Source organism: Xenopus laevis, chromosome 1S (assembly GCF_017654675.1).
Source record: "Xenopus laevis strain J_2021 chromosome 1S, Xenopus_laevis_v10.1, whole genome shotgun sequence".
NCBI lineage: Eukaryota > Metazoa > Chordata > Amphibia > Anura > Pipidae > Xenopus > Xenopus laevis.
In genome coordinates, this window is record NC_054372.1 from 49,435 (window position 1) to 69,366 (window position 19,932).

At 45.6% G+C, this 19,932-nt stretch overlaps 1 pseudogene; it reads right to left on the reverse strand.

Moving 5' to 3' along the window:
- The window catches only part of LOC108706467, a 29,313-nt pseudogene extending 13,969 nt beyond the window's left edge, over nt 1-15,344 (reverse strand).
- Nucleotides 15,345-19,932: the final 4,588 nt, after the last annotated feature.

A 19,932-nucleotide genomic window follows, 5' to 3' on the forward strand; every position in this document is an offset into this window, starting at 1 on the left:
ATATAAGGAGCCATATGCGAGAGTTAAAGTTAATGGTAGGCTATCATCTCCAGTAAGGATCTGTAATGGCACTAGACAGGGATGTCCTCTATCGCCATTGCTTTTTGTGATGGTAATTGAGACTTTATTAGCACATATCAGATTAGAAGCTAACATTAAGGGAATGAAAGTCAAAGACAAAGAATACAAAACAGTTGCTTTTGCGGATGATATTGCTTTATTTGTTTCCAACCCTACGACTTCTATACCTTGCTTACTATCACTTATAGATCACTTTGGCTTGTTATCCAATTTTAAGGTGAACCTAACAAAATCCCATATCTTAAACATTAATACTCCTAATGGGATTCTGGTAGAATTGGAACAAAGTTTCCCCTTTAAAGTAGTACATCAGAGTATAAGATACCTGGGGGTCAATCTAACATCCAACTGGACGGACTTATACAAAAATAACTTCATACCATTGTTGATATCAAACCAGAATAAGATAAATGTATGGAACGGACTGAATCTATCCTGGTTTGGTAAAATACAAACAATAAAAATGGTGTTGATGCCCAAATTGATATACTATTTGCAGGCGTTGCCTATAAAGATACCGGTGGATTTTTTCAAAAAGGTCAAGACACAGATTATTAAATTTATTTGGAAAGGTAAATCATCTAGGATCCAATACAAGAAACTAATCTTGCCAAAAGAAAGGGGAGGGCTAGCTCTACCAGACGCTCAATTATATCAGATGTCAATCCATCTAACAAGAATTAAACAGTGGTACCTAACGGAGAGAAAGAAGGATTGGGTGGGGCTGGAACAACAGTTTATGGAAAAACCATTGGTGAATTATTTATGGGGTGATCAGAAAGACCTTCCCAAAATAGCAAAACACCATCCTTTAATTGCACCAACATTCGAGCTCTGGTTTAAAAACAGGTTAAAGATGAATCTAACTAGCTGCCCATACATCCTGGAACCCTTAGTGAACAACATTTCTTTTAGGCCAAGTTTACAACAAGGGGCTTTCAAAAAGTGGCAGGAAATAGAAGGTAGAGAGACCAAAGTTGTCGATTTTGTAAAAAATAATAAAGTATTATCGTTACAAGAAGTTCAAGAGAGGTGGGGCAGACACACCAGAGATGCGTGGGAATATTTTCAACTATGGTATTATATACAAAAGAAGGGGGTAGAAGGATGGAATAGAGAGCGAACAAAATGGGAAGAAATACTGGAAAGCCAAGAAGCGCTCAACAAAGCCATTTCTACCATATACAAATTACTAATAGCAAATATTATTGTGGAAATAGAAGGAACATGCAAGGAGTGGGAAAAAGAGTTGGATATAAGAATTACCTCCTTAATGTGGAATAAGATTCAGGCCGCAGCTCACAAATCCTCAAGATCAGAGAGAGTAAGAGAAATGAATTATAAATTGATAACGAGATGGCATCTAACACCCATAAAAATGCGAAAGATATGTCTTTTAAATTCTGATATATGTTGGAGATGTGGGAAAGAAAGGGGGACTCAGGTCCATATATGGTATAAATGTACGGCTTTGAGGGAATATTGGGGAAAGATCTTGGAAGTAATTTCAGACGTAACAGGCATAAAAATTGATGGGGGAGATATCCCATTGATCCTCCTAAGCATAGGGAAAGGAAGCAATACTATAGTGAAAAAACAACTCACCATGCATTTGCTGAGTACGGCTAGGTCATTAATCCCGAGATATTGGAAGAGACCCATTTCTCCAGAATATGGGGAATGGCAGCATAGAGTTGAAGACACTAGGAAGATGGAAGAAATAACCTACATTTTACAAAATAACAGTAAGAGATATTGGGAAATATGGGAACCATGGTTGGAATTTTTGAACAGTTAAAATTAATGTAGGAATGAGAAATTGGGAGAAGAATTTAGTCGGAAAGGAAGATTTATTTAGGAGCACTAACAGTATCTGAACTACAATAAAAGTATATGTGGGATTGCCTATATATTATATATAAGATATATTCTATACTGAGGATATGATTCCCCTATATGTAATAAGAAATGAACAAGGATATTAGAATTAGTCCCTACTTCCCTGTCTGATACATACCTTTATAAAAAGGTATGTATTTCTCTTTTTTTCTTTTTCTTCTCTCTCGTTTTTTGTTTTTTTCTTACTATGTGATGTATGTAACTCTTGTCATGAAAAATCTGTATTAAATAAAAAATATTAAAAAAAAAAAAAAAGAATCCCCTGATCCTTAGCAATGTGTGTTGGAAAGTGTATTCAAATAGGTGTTGTATAAAACCATATCGAATTTCACACATGAGCCTATCAGGCTAAAATGTCATCCACTTCTTCCAACACATTCAAATCACCACCACCACTAAGTTCCTCGTTTTCATTCCCGTGACCTGGAGCACTCACATAGCCTTCAGTCCCAATATTGTGATATTCAGCCACCACCCGCTTGTCCTGTGCCAGCAAAAATATATTTATATATATATATATATATATACACATACATACACACACGCAGCGAGGGACCCGCAGCTTCAATATATATGCACGGTCCGCTTGATATCTGCTCTTATTTCAATGTGGTTCCGTATCCCACCCAGCCGACAACTACTTAGCTAAATAGAATTAATGCAGTACCTCTTCCGAGTGGCTGTTCAGCGTGGGGGAAAAGGCTGGTTCCCTTGTCACTCGGTTTCTGTGCGGTCCGTGTATTGGGAATGTTAGCTGGCTGGCGTCTCGCTCTATGGGTTTTTTCGGGGTGGCGCACATGTACAGGCTGCACAGTATAGTACCACAGAGAACATAGTATAGTCCTACAGAGAACATAGTATAGTTCCACAGAGAACACAGTATAGTACCACAGAGAACACAGTATAGTACCACAGTGAACACAGTATAGTCCTACAGAGAACATAGTATAGTCCTACAGAGAACACAGTATAGTTCCACAGAGAACACAGTATAGTCCTACAGAGAACACAGTATAGTACCACAGAGAACACAGTATAGTACCATAGAGAACACAGTATAGTACCACAGAGAACACAGTATAGTACCACAGAGAACATAGTATAGTCCTACAGAGAACATAGTATAGTTCCACAGAGAACATAGTATAGTTCCACAGAGAACACAGTATAGTACCACAGAGAACACAGTATAGTACCACAGTGAACACAGTATAGTCCTACAGAGAACACAGTATAGTTCCACAGAGAACATAGTTAGGGGTTAAGTTCTCCTCTCTGGAGGCAGGACAAACAATTAATGAATTCCTAAGCTCCTCCTCTTCCTGTGTCTCCCTCTACCGTTAGTCAGGAAGCTATCTACGTGATACCGCTGCTTGTAGCACCTTCCTGCCAAACTCTGATTCGTTTGCATTAAAATATCAAACTTGTAAAATTTTGAAAATGTGTGTGGAGATGATCAGTTGGCTGCTTGACATATTGCTTCCAATTAAGCTTCTTGCTGAAAGGCCCAAGAAGTGCTGACCTTCCTAGTGGAATGTGCCCTAAGAGGTATTGGAGGGGTCATTCCTGTTTTGTTATAAGCTTGAGATATAGATTCAACTAACCATCTAGCTATGGATCTCTTAGAGGTGGGAGCCCCCGCTCTGTGCCCCCAAAAAAGTACAAATAGAACCTCTGTCTGCCTAAGGGAGTCGGTTCTCCTAACGTAAGTTTTTAGGGCCCTGACTGTGATGGTATCACAATGTCTTGATTTAAATGGAAGGCAGAGAACATTTTAGGAAGAAAGGCTGGGTTAGTACGAAGTAATAACTTGTCTGGTTGAAATTTTAGCCATGGAAATTTGCAAGATAGTGATGCTAACTAAGATACTCTCCTTGCTGAAGCTATTGCCAGTAAGAAAACAAACAGTCTTAAGAGTCAAGAATTTCAATTCTGTAGACTCAATGGGTTCAAAAGGAGGTATCTAAAACTAAATTTAAATTCCAAGGAGGGATTGGACTTTTTGATGGTGGTCTAAGTCTGTAGAGACCTTGAAAAAACTGTTTGAATTCTGGCAGTAATGCCCATTGTATATGAAATAAGTCTGCTAGGGCTGAAGTTTGAACTTTTAAGGATGTAATGCCTAACTGAATATCAAATCCTTATTGCAAGGAATTGTAGGATCTGTGAAAAATGACAAGTGTTCCATGTCAGGCCTTGGTATGGTATGTTCTGGCTGTTGTTGGTCGTCTTGCTGATAGCAACGTATTAATCCCTGTTGGTGGAAATCCTTTTTGCTTCCAGATGTCGGATTCAATAGAAAAGCCGTTAAACTCTGGGTACGTCTGGGTACCAAGAGGGACCCTGCGTCAGAAGGCCTGGGAGTAAAGGCAACTGGAATGGTTGGTCTGCTAGCATGTCTATCACGTCTGCAAACCAACTGTGTGACAGCCATGCTGGTGCCACTAAAATTGTTGGGACCCTTTCCTGTCGAATCTTTGTGAGAGTTTTTTGCACCATCGGAATGGGTGGAAAGGCATAAGCCATTTGATAGGACCAAGGTGGAGCCAGCACCTCTACAGCCTCTGCCATTGGGTCCCTGATCCTGGAGAAGAATCTTTGCAGTTGAGTGCTGTGTCTGGATGCCATGACATCCACACAAGGAATGCCCCATTTGTATGTAATCAGTTAAAAAACTGTGTCCTTGAGCTTCCATTCTCCTGGATCTAGAGTGTTGCGGCTGAGGTAGTCCGCTTGCCAGTTTTGAAGCCCTGGATTGTAAATCGCTGTGAGGATCATTGAGTTTCTTTCGGCCCAATTGATTATCTTTGAAATCTCTGACATTGCTGCCGCGCTCCTTGTACCTCCTTGTTTGTTGAGGTACGCAACTGCAGTGCTGTTGTCTGACTGTATGCGCACATGAGTTGCTTTGAGATATGCTGACCAATGAATGAGGGCATTGAATATTGCTCTTATCTTGAGGAAATTTATGTGAAGTCTCCCTGAATGTTCCAGAGGCCCTGGCACGATTGGTGTTGCCATGCCGCTCACCAGCTTCTGAGGCTGGCGTCTGTCGATATGACTAGAGGGACTGGAAATTGCCATGGTTGAGGTTTTCCTCCTTGGCCCACCAGTGAAGGTGGCTGGCTATTTCGGATAGATAGATAGATTGGTTGCTCCAAGTTTTGCACTAAGTTTTTGTTCCACTGCTTGAGAAATTCTCTTTGTAATGGTCTCATGGAATTTTGCAAACGGTACTGCATCTATAGTTGATGCCATGAGACCTAGTATGTTAAAGTAAGTATGTTAAGTACGTTAAAAGCGGTTACTCTGCTGTCTTGCAATTATCGCAAGGAAGAGTGAATCTTGGTAATTTTTTCTGCAGGGAGAAAAAGACTCTGAAATTTGGAGTTGACTACCAACCCCAAAAATGGGAGAATCTGACTGGGGGTCAGAATGCTTTTGTGCTGGTTTATTATCCAGCCGTGTGAGATGTTGAATACATACTTGAGGGTCGTGATGCAATTTTTCTCTTGATTCTGCAAATATTAATATGTCGCTGAGAAATGGATAAATGTGAACTCCTAGTGAGCAAATCTTTGCTACTAGAGCTCCTAACGCTTTTGTGAATGCCCTTGGAGCTGACATCAATCCGAAGGGCATTGCTTGGAACTGATAATGTTGCTGGTTGATAAAAAAACAGAAATATTTGTGATGTTGAGGATGTATAGGGATATGTAAATACGCATCCTTCAGGTCTAGCTTTGTCATGAATGTACCTATTGGTATGGATGCTGTTATGGAGCGTACTGTTTCCATCTTGAAACTTAGATATTTTACTGATTTGTTGAGTGGGTGCAAATTTAATACTGGGCGAAAACCACCATCTTTCTTTGGTAACAAAAAAAGGTTAGCGTAAAAACCGCAGAATCACTCTTCTGGAGGGACTAAGGTCACTAACCCTCTCTCTAGAAGGTCGCAAAGAATGATGGTGGTGGATTCTGCCTTGACTGGATCTGTAGGTTGTTTTGATGGAACAAACCTGACCTGACCCTTTTCTAGAGTTCTTTGGCTGTGAAAGCCATGGTTTGAATTTCTTATTAGAGGATTATGTACTAGGTCTACCTCTGTTAGATTGTCTTATGATGACAGTTACGCTTGGACATATCTTTGCGTGATGAACCCCAGGTTCTCTTGCCTTGGGGCAAGAATGCTCCTTTCCCTCCTGTGACTTCCGAAATTATCTTTTTTAGCTCAGGGCCAAAAGGTTGCAAACCTTCAAATTTGAGGGATACCAATCTGTTTTTGGAAGCAGCGTCCCCTGACCACTGTCTCAACCATAGAGGCCTTCTAGCTGTTATGGATGCCGCTGAAGCTCTAGTGGCTAGCTTGGTAATCTCAAGCAATGCGTTACTTTAAAATGAGAGAGCTAAAGTGAGTTTATCTACAGTTGCCGCCGTGTCTGGATTTTTGTTAATAGGAGATCTCTTAAGCTCTTCACACCAAATTCTAGCTGTGCTTACCACACTAAGGGATGCAGAGGCTGGGCATATGATGGCTGCTGAATGCATAAAGTCTCTTTTAAGTGCTGACTCCATTTTCTTATTCATGGGGTCATAGAAAGAGCCGGCATCCTCAGATGGAGTAGTATTTTTAGATAAGTGTACAATGGCAGAATCAACTCTTGGAGATTTATCCCCAAGCTGCTTATGTTCATTAGTTATGGGATACTTAGAGTGGAATTTTTGTGGTAAATTATTCCGCTTGTCCGGTTCGGACCATACATCAGATATTATCTGAGTGACTGATCTGCTAGTGGGAAATGCTCTGGTTTTGCTCTGGAGTGTTATTGAGAACCTTATCAAGTTTAGATATCGGTAAATGTGATTCCTTGATTTCTAAGGTATCACACAGGTACTTAAGCAGTAATTTGACATCGTCAGGCTGCTTATTAGTAGAGGCCCCATCAGAAGAGGCAGTATCTGATTCTGAAAAATCACTGTGTTGCGTGTCAGATTCTGAAGCCGAGTCAGATTCAGTCAGATGCGTCAGACAGAATAACCACAGGTGTCTTGGACTCGGCCTTGTGTTTAGTAGGGACTTGTACTTGGCTAGCTACTGCTTGCTGCACTGAAGAATGTATGTGGGGTTGTAACCATCCCAAAAACTGTGAAAATTGCTGATTTGAAGATGCTGTATTGGTAGCAGAACAATCCTGAGATTGTGGCTGAGGAGAGCCAGGTGCTGGTCTCGAAGGGCCAGGAGATATTTGAGGGGGGGGGGGGTAGGAGGGTCCTGACTAGCATGTACCATCGCAATGGTAGGCAGTGGTAAAGGAGCTCCTAAATCAGTATCTGACTCAGCATATTGTGCAGATCTACCAATTTTAGGCAGAATAGGTGGAGAAGGAGATGCAGTTAATGTCTCCTTTCTTTTACCCCTCCTTTTGACTGCCCTTGCTAGCTTCTTTTGGGTCTCAATAGTGATTGATGAAAGATCCTCAATGAAATCGAAAAGTTCTTTAGATTGTGCCATGATATCTTTCCCTCCTGTATGTAGCCGTGTACTACAGGCTAAATCCCTTCCGTTAAATCGTATGGCAATGCTTCAAATATAACAGTCATAAGTTATTTGACTAAAGATGGCCATAGATGTTGAGATTTTTAAAAGATCAGATCCTGATCGTGAGACCACAATCTTCTCAAAACGATCGTACGATCGTACGAATCTACCATCAACTAAAAAGACCAATTTACCAGGAAAACAAAGGGGAGCTGCCTGCTTGGCCCTGCAAACATAGAGAGATTGCACTGGGACCGACAAAGATTTTTTGACCTGGCCGATCAATTTCCCGACAGATGTCGGCCGAAAAATCGTAAGATGTACGATCGTTCGAATACCACTAACCGCACGATAATTTCGAAGGATTGGTCGGGCTTCCCTAAAATCGGTCGTTCGGCAAGAAGAATCGTCGCGTCTATGGGGACCATTAGCTGCGGATCTCCGTTCCATACGATGCGCACGCCCTGGTGATGTCACTGTAAGCTCCAGCCGAATTGGCGCGCTTCTGTTAGTGCCAAGCGTGAACGGAAGTGACTCATTCACCCATGCATCCGAGAAGCGGAAGTTGCGTCTACCCGTACTCCAGTAGTTAATACTGGCGGGAGGCTGGCAAGTGCGGTAAGGTAACCAGAGACGGGTTTAGTAGATGCCAGGGGAGTTTCTGACGGTCATCCAGAATTGCTCCCTAGGTGCAGAACAATTGGTCGTTGAAAGTGGAGCAACGCTAGTCCCCTTGGATCATGGTGGTCCCCTGACCAAGGTAGGGCTCACACTGGCCATAAACGCTGCTCTAAGGAAGGGAAGGGCCCTTTATATATATATATATATATATATATATATATATATATATATATATATATATATATATATAACAAACAAGGGAAAGTTGTGCTCACCACTAGTTTTTAAAATCATTAGGCGGGGGTGCAATGAGGGTGTGACCACAAAATACATATAGACAAATACAAGATTCCTCTGCACTCAACCCATTATCAATATATTTAAGACAGAGACATTTTGTGCATACTGCTACTGAAAAATGCCTTACCCTTTAAACAAAACAGGGATTGTTTGTCCATATATTGCAATATATTTAAGCTGGCCAACTACGTCAAAGTCATCCCATATCTGGCCAGTCCTATGCTCAATTTTCATCTGATTCATCAAGAATTCTATGTTTTCATTATACATTTTATAAAAGGGACGAATACGTTTTACCTGCAACTTACTAGCTGCTTTCAAAGGAAAACTCCCAAACTTGGCTGCCCTTTTATTAGACACCAGTGGGATCACCTGACTATAGTTGGAGGGGGTGGGAGCTACAACATGGAGCTGGTCACTGCTCTTGTAGAACTATAACAAACAAGGGAAAGTTGTGCTCACCACTAGTTTTTAAAATCATTAGGCGGGGGTGCAATGAGGGTGTGACCACAAAATACATATAGACAAATACAAGATTCCTCTGCACTCAACCCATTATCAATATATTTAAGACAGAGACATTTTGTGCATACTGCTACTGAAAAATGCCTTACCCTTTAAACAAAACAGGGATTGTTTGTCCATATATTGCAATATATTTAAGCTGGCCAACTACGTCAAAGTCATCCCATATCTGGCCAGTCCTATGCTCAATTTTCATCTGATTCATCAAGAATTCTATGTTTTCATTATACATTTTATAAAAGGGACGAATACGTTTTACCTGCAACTTACTAGCTGCTTTCAAAGGAAAACTCCCAAACTTGGCTGCCCTTTTATTAGACACCAGTGGGATCACCTGACTATAGTTGGAGGGGGTGGGAGCTACAACATGGAGCTGGTCACTGCTCTTGTAGAACTATAACAAACAAGGGAAAGTTGTGCTCACCACTAGTTTTTAAAATCATTAGGCGGGGGTGCAATGAGGGTGTGACCACAAAATACATATAGACAAATACAAGATTCCTCTGCACTCAACCCATTATCAATATATTTAAGACAGAGACATTTTGTGCATACTGCTACTGAAAAATGCCTTACCCTTTAAACAAAACAGGGATTGTTTGTCCATATATTGCAATATATTTAAGCTGGCCAACTACGTCAAAGTCATCCCATATCTGGCCAGTCCTATGCTCAATTTTCATCTGATTCATCAAGAATTCTATGTTTTCATTATACATTTTATAAAAGGGACGAATACGTTTTACCTGCAACTTACTAGCTGCTTTCAAAGGAAAACTCCCAAACTTGGCTGCCCTTTTATTAGACACCAGTGGGATCACCTGACTATAGTTGGAGGGGGTGGGAGCTACAACATGGAGCTGGTCACTGCTCTTGTAGAACTATAACAAACAAGGGAAAGTTGTGCTCACCACTAGTTTTTAAAATCATTAGGCGGGGGTGCAATGAGGGTGTGACCACAAAATACATATAGACAAATACAAGATTCCTCTGCACTCAACCCATTATCAATATATTTAAGACAGAGACATTTTGTGCATACTGCTACTGAAAAATGCCTTACCCTTTAAACAAAACAGGGATTGTTTGTCCATATATTGCAATATATTTAAGCTGGCCATATTTTCCTTTGAAAGCAGCTAGTAAGTTGCAGGTAAAACGTATTCGTCCCTTTTATAAAATGTATAATGAAAACATAGAATTCTTGATGAATCAGATGAAAATTGAGCATAGGACTGGCCAGATATGGGATGACTTTGACGTAGTTGGCCAGCTTAAATATATTGCAATATATGGACAAACAATCCCTGTGTTGTTTAAAGGGTAAGTCATATTCAGTAGCAGTAGCACAAAATGTCTCTGTCTTAAATATATTGATAATGGGTTGAGTGCAGAGGAATCTTGTATTTGTCTATATATATATATATATATATATATATATATATACCCTAAGCATGTATACCCATGTATCTAAATGATCCAATATGGAGCACTCTGCAGCAGGGCTCACATGAAGGTACCAGTGATAATATAGGGTCTCAACGCTACCAATGAGGGCTCAAAGAGCTCCCCTAATAAATTAAAATCCAATGTGAAGCCGAATATATGAGGCGTCCACCTTCAAGCAGGACAAACAAAAAACTGACAGTAGAGGGCGATACAGGAAGAGGAGGAGCTTAAGAATTCATCAATTGTTTATCCTGCATCCAGAGAGGAGACCTTAACCCCCATACGTCCTGCACTGACAGGTAGGGCCGTATGCATAAAGTATAGTCCCACAGTCTCTCCTGAAGATGTGCCAAGCACAGGGCAGTGCAATGTGTGGGCACAGACTGATCACAGTCACATAGGGGGCTGGTAGTAGAAATGTCAGAGGGTGATATGGAGATGAAGACCAGGGGAAATGTAGCACTTTGCCTTTATTCTGCTTTCACACTGGGATGATGTGTGATTTATGGAGCAGCCCATTACTGACACTGACCTGAATAACCAACAGTTTCCCACTGTGTCTCTGTGCAGCGTGGGACCGAAGCCAACCGTGCCCCTGAGTCTCTCTGTGCAACAACTCCACCCACTTACTCTCTCAGGTGATGTCACTTCCTGATTGTCTTTCCCCACCCTCAGATCAGCCTCTTACTGGGACTGGCCAGTTGGACAGGGATGACAGTTCCTAACAGGCAATGACTACGTTTTGTTGATTTCAGTGATCAGGTGATGCGACTCTGTCCATATAAACATCACACCCTCTCCCACCATCTCCCATGTATTTCTAAAAGTGTTCTTATACTGTCTGAGATAGAAATTGTTAATAACTCTGTTACTAAACCTAACACTGATATTATCAGACAAGTGTGCTACGATATGCGAACTGCTGCCAGACGCTGGAGTCCGCCAATCTAGCAGGTGTATTAGGGGTAGCATGAACATAAGTAAGCAGGGGTAAAGCGTTGGGGGTAAAGCGTTGGGGGTAAAGCGTTGGGGGTAAAGCGTTGCGGGTAAATCGTTGGGGGTAAAGCGTTGGGGGTAAAGCGTTGGGGGTAAAGCGTTGGGGGTAAAGCGTTGGGGGTAAAGCGTTGGGGTAAAGCGTTGGGGTAAAGCGTTGGGGTAAAGCAGTAGGGTAAAGAGATGGGATAAGGAGTTGGGGTAAAGAGGTGGATAAAGAGTTGGGGTAAAGAGGTGGATAAAGAGTTGGGGTAAAGAGGTGGATAAAGAGTTTGGGTAAAGTGGTGGGGTTAAAGTGTTGAGGTAAACAGGTGGGGTAAAGAGGTGGGAGATAAGGAGTTGGGGTAAAGAGGTAGGGTAAACATTACAAGGTTAGTTACTCTGCAGCAATGGAAGGTCAGTGAGCAGACATGGGCCACACTTAGGTGTTTCTGACCCAAATAAACAACTGACCAGCCACAATGGTCCAAGAACCTGACCTGAGAGGGACAGTGGATCCTGACACTGCCTCTTCTCTCTCATCAACCAATGACTGTGGCCAATAGGATGGTCTGTCTAAACCAGCCCCGCTCCTGAAGTGCCATATGTAATAATGCATGGTCAGACTGCCAAACCAAATGAGGGCTTGCTTTGCTAAGGGGGACAATAATTTGCCCTACGGGGGCTGATGGGTAAATGAAGAAAGGGCGGGTACTCACCGGGAATGACAGCTCACACAGTTTCTGAACCCACTCACTGGCACCAACACAGTCACTGGACAGGAGAATTGTCTTGTCATTGGTTTCCAGAGTGAAAGCCACCATGTTGTCCTTAGGGCCACTCTCGGAAGCTGATGGGGCCACAGAAATGCATTCTGCCAGACGCTACCCCTACCACGGGCCCCTCCTTCCAGTCATAGAACTCCAAGCGAGCCACGCCGAAGGGAGAGTCAGGGTACAGTAGTGCATGGCAGCGCTTCCATTTCTGTTGGGGAAAATTAACCCTTTATTTATACAGGATGGCTAATTAGTAGGAACCCACTTGCACCAATCAGCAGCAAGCACTAGGTATTACATGGCTCTCAGCAACCTATCAGCAATTAGACTGCATGAGTCTTGTACAACTAAACATACAAATCGTCTGTGCCCCCCCCACTGAAAGTTGGGGAGACATTGGAGGTTCAGGAGAGCGTTGGGGAGACACTGGGGTTCAGGAGAGAAAGAGATTTGGGGGAGACACTGTGGGATCAGGAGAGAGAGAGAGTTGGAGAGACACTGGTGGTTCAGGAGAGAGAGGGAGATGGGGAGACACTGGGGGTTCAGGAGAGACTGCATTGGTGAGACACTTGTGGTTCAGGAGAGAGAGAGAGAGTTGCGGAGACACTGGGGGTTCAGGAGAGACTGCATTGGTGAGACACTTGTGGTTCAGGAGAGAGAGAGTTGGGGAGACACTGGGGGTTCAGGAGAGAGAGTTTGGGAAGACACTGCGGGTTCAAGAGTGAGAAGGAGTTGAGGAGACACTGGGGGTTCAGGAGAGAGAGAGTAGGGGAAACACTGGGGGTTCAGGAAAGAGAGGGAGTTGGGGAGACACTGGGGGTTCAGCGGAGAGAGTTGGGAAGACACTGGTGATTCAGGAGAGAGGGAGTTGGGGAGACACTGGAGGTTTAGGAGAGAGTGTTGGGGAGACCCTGGGGGTTAAAAGAACAGTTCAGTGTGAAAATAAAAACTGTGTAAATAGATAGACTGGGCAAAATAAAAAATGTATCTAATATAGTTAGTTAGCCAAAAATGTAATATATAAAGGCTGGAGTGACTGGATGTCTAATATAATCGCCAGAACACTACTTCCTGCTTTTCAGCTCTCTAACTCTGAGTTAGTCAGTGACTATAAGGGGGACAACATGGGACATATCTGTTCAGTGAGTTTGTAATTGATCCTCAGCATTCAGCTCAGATTCACAAGCAACAGATATGAACCATGTGGCCCCCCTTCAAGTTACTGCCTGGTAACCAGGGTAACCAGTCAGTGTAAACCAAGAGAGCTGAAAAGCAAGAAGTAGTGTTCTGACTGATATGTTAGACATCCACTCACGCAAACCTTTATACATTACATTTTTGGCTAACTAACTATATTAGATAATTTTTATTTTTTATTTTGCACAGTCTATTTACCCAGTTTTTATTTTTAGACTGAAAAGTTCCTTTAAGGAGAGAGAGTTTGAGGAGACACTTGAGAGAGAGAGTTGGGGAGACATTGGGGGTTCAGGAAAAAGTGTTGGGGAGACACTGGGGGTTCAGGGGAAAGAGTTGGGGAGACACTTTGTGTTCAATAAACAACACAAATTTTGCAGAAACTCACTGTGTTTGATTGAAGTTTATCACCACCTTCTATTGTGTATACTTGTGAGAAAGAGTTGGGGAGACACTGGGGCTTCAAGGGAGAGAGTTGGGGAGACGGTGGGGGTTCAGGAAAGAGAGTTGGGGAGATACTGGGGATTAAGGAGAGAGAGAGTTGGGGAGAAACTTGGGAGAGAGAGTTGGGAAGACACTGGGGTTTCAGGAGAGAGAGAGCTGGGGAGACACTGGGGGTGGGGGGACGAGAGAGAGTTGGGGAGACACTGGAGGTTCGGCAGAGAGAGTTGGGGAGACACTGGGGGTTCAGGAGAGAGAGAGTTGGGGAGACACTAGGGGTTCAGGGGAGAGCATTGGGGAGACACTGGGGGTTCAGGGGAGAGCGTTGGGGAGACACTGGGGGTTCAGGGGAGAGCGTTGGGGAGACACTGGGGGTTCAGGGGAGAGCGTTGGGGAGACACTGGGGGTTCAGGGGAGAGAGAGTTGGGGAGACACTGGGGGTTCAGGAGAGAGAGAGTTGGGGAGAACCTGGGGGTTCAGGGGAGAGAGAGTTGGGGAGACACTGGGGGTTGAGGAAAGAAAGTTTGGGAGACACTGGAGGTTCAGGAGAGAGAGCTGGGGAGACACTGGGGGTTCAGGAGAGAGAGTTGGGGAGACGCTGGGGGTGGGGGGAGAAAGAGTTGGGGAGACACTGGGGGTTCAGGGGAAAGAGTTGGGGAGACACTGGGGGTTAAGGAGAAAGTTGGGGAGACACTGGGGGTGGGGGGATGGGGGGAGAGAGAGAGTTAGGGAGACACTGGGGGTTCAGGAGAGAGAGTTGGGAAGACACTAGGGGTTCAGGGGAGAGAGAGTTTGGGAAACACTGGGGGTTAAGGAGAGAGTTGGGGAGACAATGGGGGTGGGGGGAGAGAGAGAGTTAGGGAGACCCTGGGGGTCCAGGAGAGAGAGTTGGGGAGACAGTGGGGGTAGAGAAGAGTGAGTTGGGGAGACATTGGAGGTTCAGGAGAGAGAGCGTTGGAGAGACACTGGGGGTTCAGGAGAGAGAGAGTTGGGGAGACACTAGGGGTTCAGGGGAGAGAGTTGGGGAGACACTGGGGGTTATGGGGAAAGAGTTGGGAAGACACTGGGAGTTCAGGAGAGAGTTGGGGAGACACTGGAGGTTGAGGAGAGAGAGTTGGGGAGACACTGGGGGTTGAGGAGAGAGAGTTGGGGAGACACTGGGGGTTGAGGAGAGAGGGTTGGGGAGACACTGGGGGTTGAGGAGAGAGAGTTGGGGAGACACTGGGGGTTCAGGAGAGAGAGTTGGGGAGACACTGGGGGTTCAGGAGAGAGAGTTGGGGAGACACTGGGGGTCGAGGAGAGAGAGTTGGGGAGACACTGGGGGTTCAGGGGAGAGAGAGTTTGGGGTACAGACACTAGGCAACACTAGTACAGAGGAAATACACAAGAGGACACAGTGGAGTTTCTCACCTTCCCAAACTTGTTTTGCTTGATGTACAGTTGCCCCTCCAGTAACGGCCGGTCCGATCCAGACATTGTGAGGCCAAAAACCCTCCGAACCCCCCAGAACGCGCCCACCCGGAAAACTTCTCTCTTCGCTTCTGCTTTTCCCTCCACTTCCGCCTCCAATTGGCAGGTACAGCCTCTTCATTCCTCCTGTTTCTGCCTCGACTTGTTGCACCCGCCCCACCCATCAGCGTGAGCCACGCCCAGTCATAGAACCCGGGAATTGATTCGCTGTTGTAGGAGACGTTATGGGAGGGGACCGCGGGGTGAGTGCAGAGTATTTCTGCTTGTGCTGAGCGTCCCGCCCCTTCTCTTCATTCCTCTCCCTGGAACCCCCCTTGTTTCTATCCCGCGTGGGCCCCAATATCCCCCAATCTCTGCATTTTCTGCCTCTTCTACCCCCCATTTTCTCCTTTTGTGCTTAACTTTATATTCGATGTTTCCTAAATTCTCTTCCTCTAGTAACTTCCCCCCTTTGCCCCATTCTCTTTTGTCTTATTCCCCCCATTCCCCTTCCTCTAGAGTCTTATTCCCCCATTCCCCGTCCTCTCGTGTCTTATTCCCCCCATTCCCCTTCCTCTAGTGTCTTATTCCTCCCCCCATTCCCCTTCCTCTAGTGTCTTATTCCCCCCATTCCCCTTCCTCTCAGGTCTTATTCCCCCCATTCCCCTTCCTCTAGTGTCTTATTCCCCCCCATTCCTCTTCCTCTCGTGTCTTATTCCCCCATTCCCCTTCCTCTAGTGTCTTATTCCCCCCATTCCTCTTCCTCTAGTGTCTTATTCCCCCCATTCCCCTTCCTCTAGAGTCTTATTCCTCCCCCCATTCCCCTTCCTCTAGTGTCTTATTCCCCCCATTCCTCTTCCTCTAGTGCCTTATTCCCCCCATTTCCCTTCATTGAGTGTCTTATTCCCCCCCATTCCCCTTCCTCTAGTGCCTTATTCCCCCCATTCCCCTTCCTCTAGTGTCTTATTCACTTCCTCTAGTGTCTTATTCCCCCCATTCCTCTTCTCTAGTGCCTTATTCCCCATTCCCTTCCTCTCGTGTCTTATTCCCCCCACTTCCCCTTCCTCTTAGTGTCTTTATTCCCCCCTAGTTCCTCTTCCTCTAGTGTCTATTCCCCCCATCCTCTTCCTCTCGTGTCTTATTCCCCCCATTCCCCTTCCTTCGTGTTCCTTTTCCCCCCCCCCTCTCGTGGTCCTTATTCCCCCCATTCCCCTTCCCTCGTGTCTTATTCCCCCATTCCCCTTACCTCTCGGTGTCTTATTCCCCCTTCATTTCCCCTTTCCTCTCGTGTCCTTATTCCCCCCTTCCCCTTCCCGGTTTCTTAGTGTCTTATTCCCCCCATTCCCGTCTCCTTCTAGTGTCTTATTTCCCCCCATTCCCCTTCCTCTCGCTGTCTTATTCCCCCCATTCCCCTTCCTCTAGTGTCTTATTCCCCCCATTCCCCTTCCTCTAGTGTCTTATTCCCCCCATTCCCCTTCCTCTAGAATCTTATTCCTCCCCCCATTCCCCTTCCTCTAGTGTCTTATTCCCCCCCCATTCCCCTTCCTCTCGTGTTCTTATTCCCCCCATTCCCCTTCCTCTAGTGTCTTATTCCCCCCATTCCCCTTCCTCTAGTGTCTTATTCCCCCCATTCCTCTTCCTCTAGTGTCTTATTCCCCCCATTCCCCTTCCTCTAGAGTCTTATTCCTCCCCCCATTCCCCTTCCTCTAGTGTCTTATTCCCCCCATTTCCTCTTCCTCTAGTGTCTTATTCCCCCCCATTCCCCTTCCTCTCGTGTCTTATTCCCCCCATTCCCCTTCCTCGAGTGTCTTATTCCCCCCCATTCCCCTTCCTCTAGTGTCTTATTCCCCTTCCTCTCGTGTCTTATTCCCCCATTCCCCTTCCTCTAGTGTCTTATTCCCCCCATTCCCCTTCCTCTAGTGTCTTATTCCCCCATTCCTCTTCCTCTAGAATCTTATTCCTCCCCCATTCCCCTTCCTCTAGTGTCTTATTCCCCCCATTCCTCTTCCTCTAGTGTCTTATTCCCCCCATTCCCCTTCCTCTCGTGTCTTATTCCCCCCATTCCCCTTCCTCTAGTGTCTTATTCCCCCATTCCCTTCCTTTCGTGTCTTATTCCCCCCATTCCTCTTCCTCTAGTGTCTTATTCCCCCCATTCCCCTTCCTCTAGAATCTTTTTCCTCCCCCCATTCTCCTTCCTCTAGTGTCTTATTCCCCCCATTCCTCTTCCTCTAGTGTCTTATGCCCCCCATTCCCCTTCCTCTCCTGTCTTATTCCCCCCATTCCCCTTCCTCTAGTGTCTTATTCCCCCATTCCCCATTCTCTAGTGTCTTATTCCCCCCATTCCTCTTCCTCTAGTGTCTTACTCCTCCCATTCCCCTTTCTCTAGTGTCTTATTCCCCCCACTTCTCTTCCTCGAGTGTCTTATTCCCCCCATTCCCCTTCCTCTAGTCTCTTATTCCTCCCATTCCCATTTCTCTAGTGCCTTATTCCCCCCATTCCCCTTCCTCTAGTGTCTTATTCCCCATTCCTCTTCCTCTAGTGTCTTATTCCCCCCATTCCCCTTCCTCTAGTGTCTTATTGCTCCCTTTCCCCTTCCTCTAGTATCTTATTCCCCCCCATTCCCCTTCCTCTAGTGTCTTATTCGCCCTATTCCCTATCCTCTAGTGCAGGGATCCCCAACCTTTTTTTTACCCGTGAGCCACATTCAAATGTAAAAATAGTTGGAGAGCAACACAAGCAGGAAAAGGTCCCTTAGGGTGCCAAATAAGGGCTGTGGTTGGCTATTTGGTAGTGTAATGGAAACAGGAGTTTCTCACCTACAAGATTGCGACCGCGGCCAAGATGGCGACGGCGTCCAAAATGGCGACGGCGTCCAAAATGGCGACTCCTTCCTTCCCCAGGTGGATCCTGCTGGTCTCAGTGTGATGACGTCGGCTTCCTCTCGCCCACCGATTGGTCGCCGGCGATGAAATGGTCGCCAGCGTCAGAACGTGCGTCTCGACGTCAGCGTCTTGACGCCGGCGTCAGCGTCATGACGTCATTGCGTCCAAATCTTGGCGCCAAACTCTGCCTATTTAAACCCCTTGGACATTACAGATCTTGCCCAAGTATAGGTTCATCTTCGTGATTCCTGGGTATTGTATTATTGACTGATTTCTCGTGTACCTACCTTGCCTGTTATTCAGATTGACCCTTTGCTGCCTGGATAGAACCCTTTGCCTGTACCTCGACTATTCTCCTGCCTGATCCTTCTGTACCACGAACTCGGTGATTACGTGCCTTCTCCTTGGTCTGCACTCCTACTGCGCCTTCGGGCCCTTACATTATACTTGGGCCATGGACCCATCTGAGGAGGCCGCGGCTCAACCAGATTTCGGAAGAGCCTTTCGTGGGATAGCCTCACGCATGGAGGCCTATGAAGCTCAGCAGACGCACTTCGGCCAAGCCCTTGAGGCCATTTTGGACAAATTGTCGGCTCTCATTCCTACGGCTCAGGTTCCTGCCTCTGCTCCGGCCACTATTCCAGTGGCGCCGTTTCATGTTTCCGAACCCCGGATTCCGGCACCTCCGCTCTTCAGTGGTGATTCTGAGGCTTGTAGAGGGTTCATCAATCAATGTGAAATCCAGTTTACTCTGCTTCCTCATCAATACGTCTCGGAACGTGCCAAGGTGGGATACATCATTACCCGCTTGACTGGTAAAGCCTTGGAATGGGCATCACCGTTGTGGGAGAAAGAGGATCCCCTGATTGATGACCCAAAGGCACAGTAGGAGTGCGGACCAAGGAGGAGGCAGGTAATCACCGAGTTTGTGGTACAGAGGGATCAGGCAGGAGAATAGTCGAGGTACATGCAAAGGGTTCTATCCAGGCAGCAAAGGGTCAATCCGAATAACAGGCAAGGTAGGTACACGAGAAATCAGTCAATAATACAACACCCAGGAATCACGAAGATAAACCTATACTTGGGCAAGATCTGTAATGTCCAAGGGGTTTAAATAGGCAGAGTTTGGTGCCAAGATTTGGACGCAATGACGTCATGACGCTGACACCGGCGTCAAGACGCTGACGTCGAGACGCCGACGCACGTTCTGACGCCGGCGACCATTCCGTTGCCGGCGACCAATCGGTGGGCGAGAGGAAGCCGACGTCATCACACTGAGACCAGCAGGATCCACCTGGGGAAGGAAGGAGTCGCCATTTTGGACGCCGTCGCCATCTTGGACGCCGTCGCCATCTTGTAGGTGAGAAACTCCTGTTTCCATTACAGGTAGGCCCTATGTGGACTGCCAGCCTACCAGAGACTCTACTTGACACAATACTTCGTTTTTATGCAATTAAAACTTGCTTCCAAGCCTGGAATTCAAAAATAAGCCCCTGCTTTGAGGACATTGAGAGCAACATCCAAGGGGTTGGAGAGCAACATGTTGCTCACGAGCTACTGGTTGGGGATCACTGCTCTAGTGTCTTATTCCCCTTCCTCTAGTGTCTTATTCCCCCATTCTCTAGTGTCTTATTCCCCCCATTCCCCTTTCTCTAGTGTCTTATTCCCCTTTCTCTAGTGTCTTATTCCCCCCCCATACCCCTTCCTCTAGTGTCTTATTCCCCCCCATTCCCCTTCCTCTAGTTTCTTATTCGCCCCCATTCCCTATCCTCTAGTGTCTTATTCCCCTTCCTCTAGTGTCT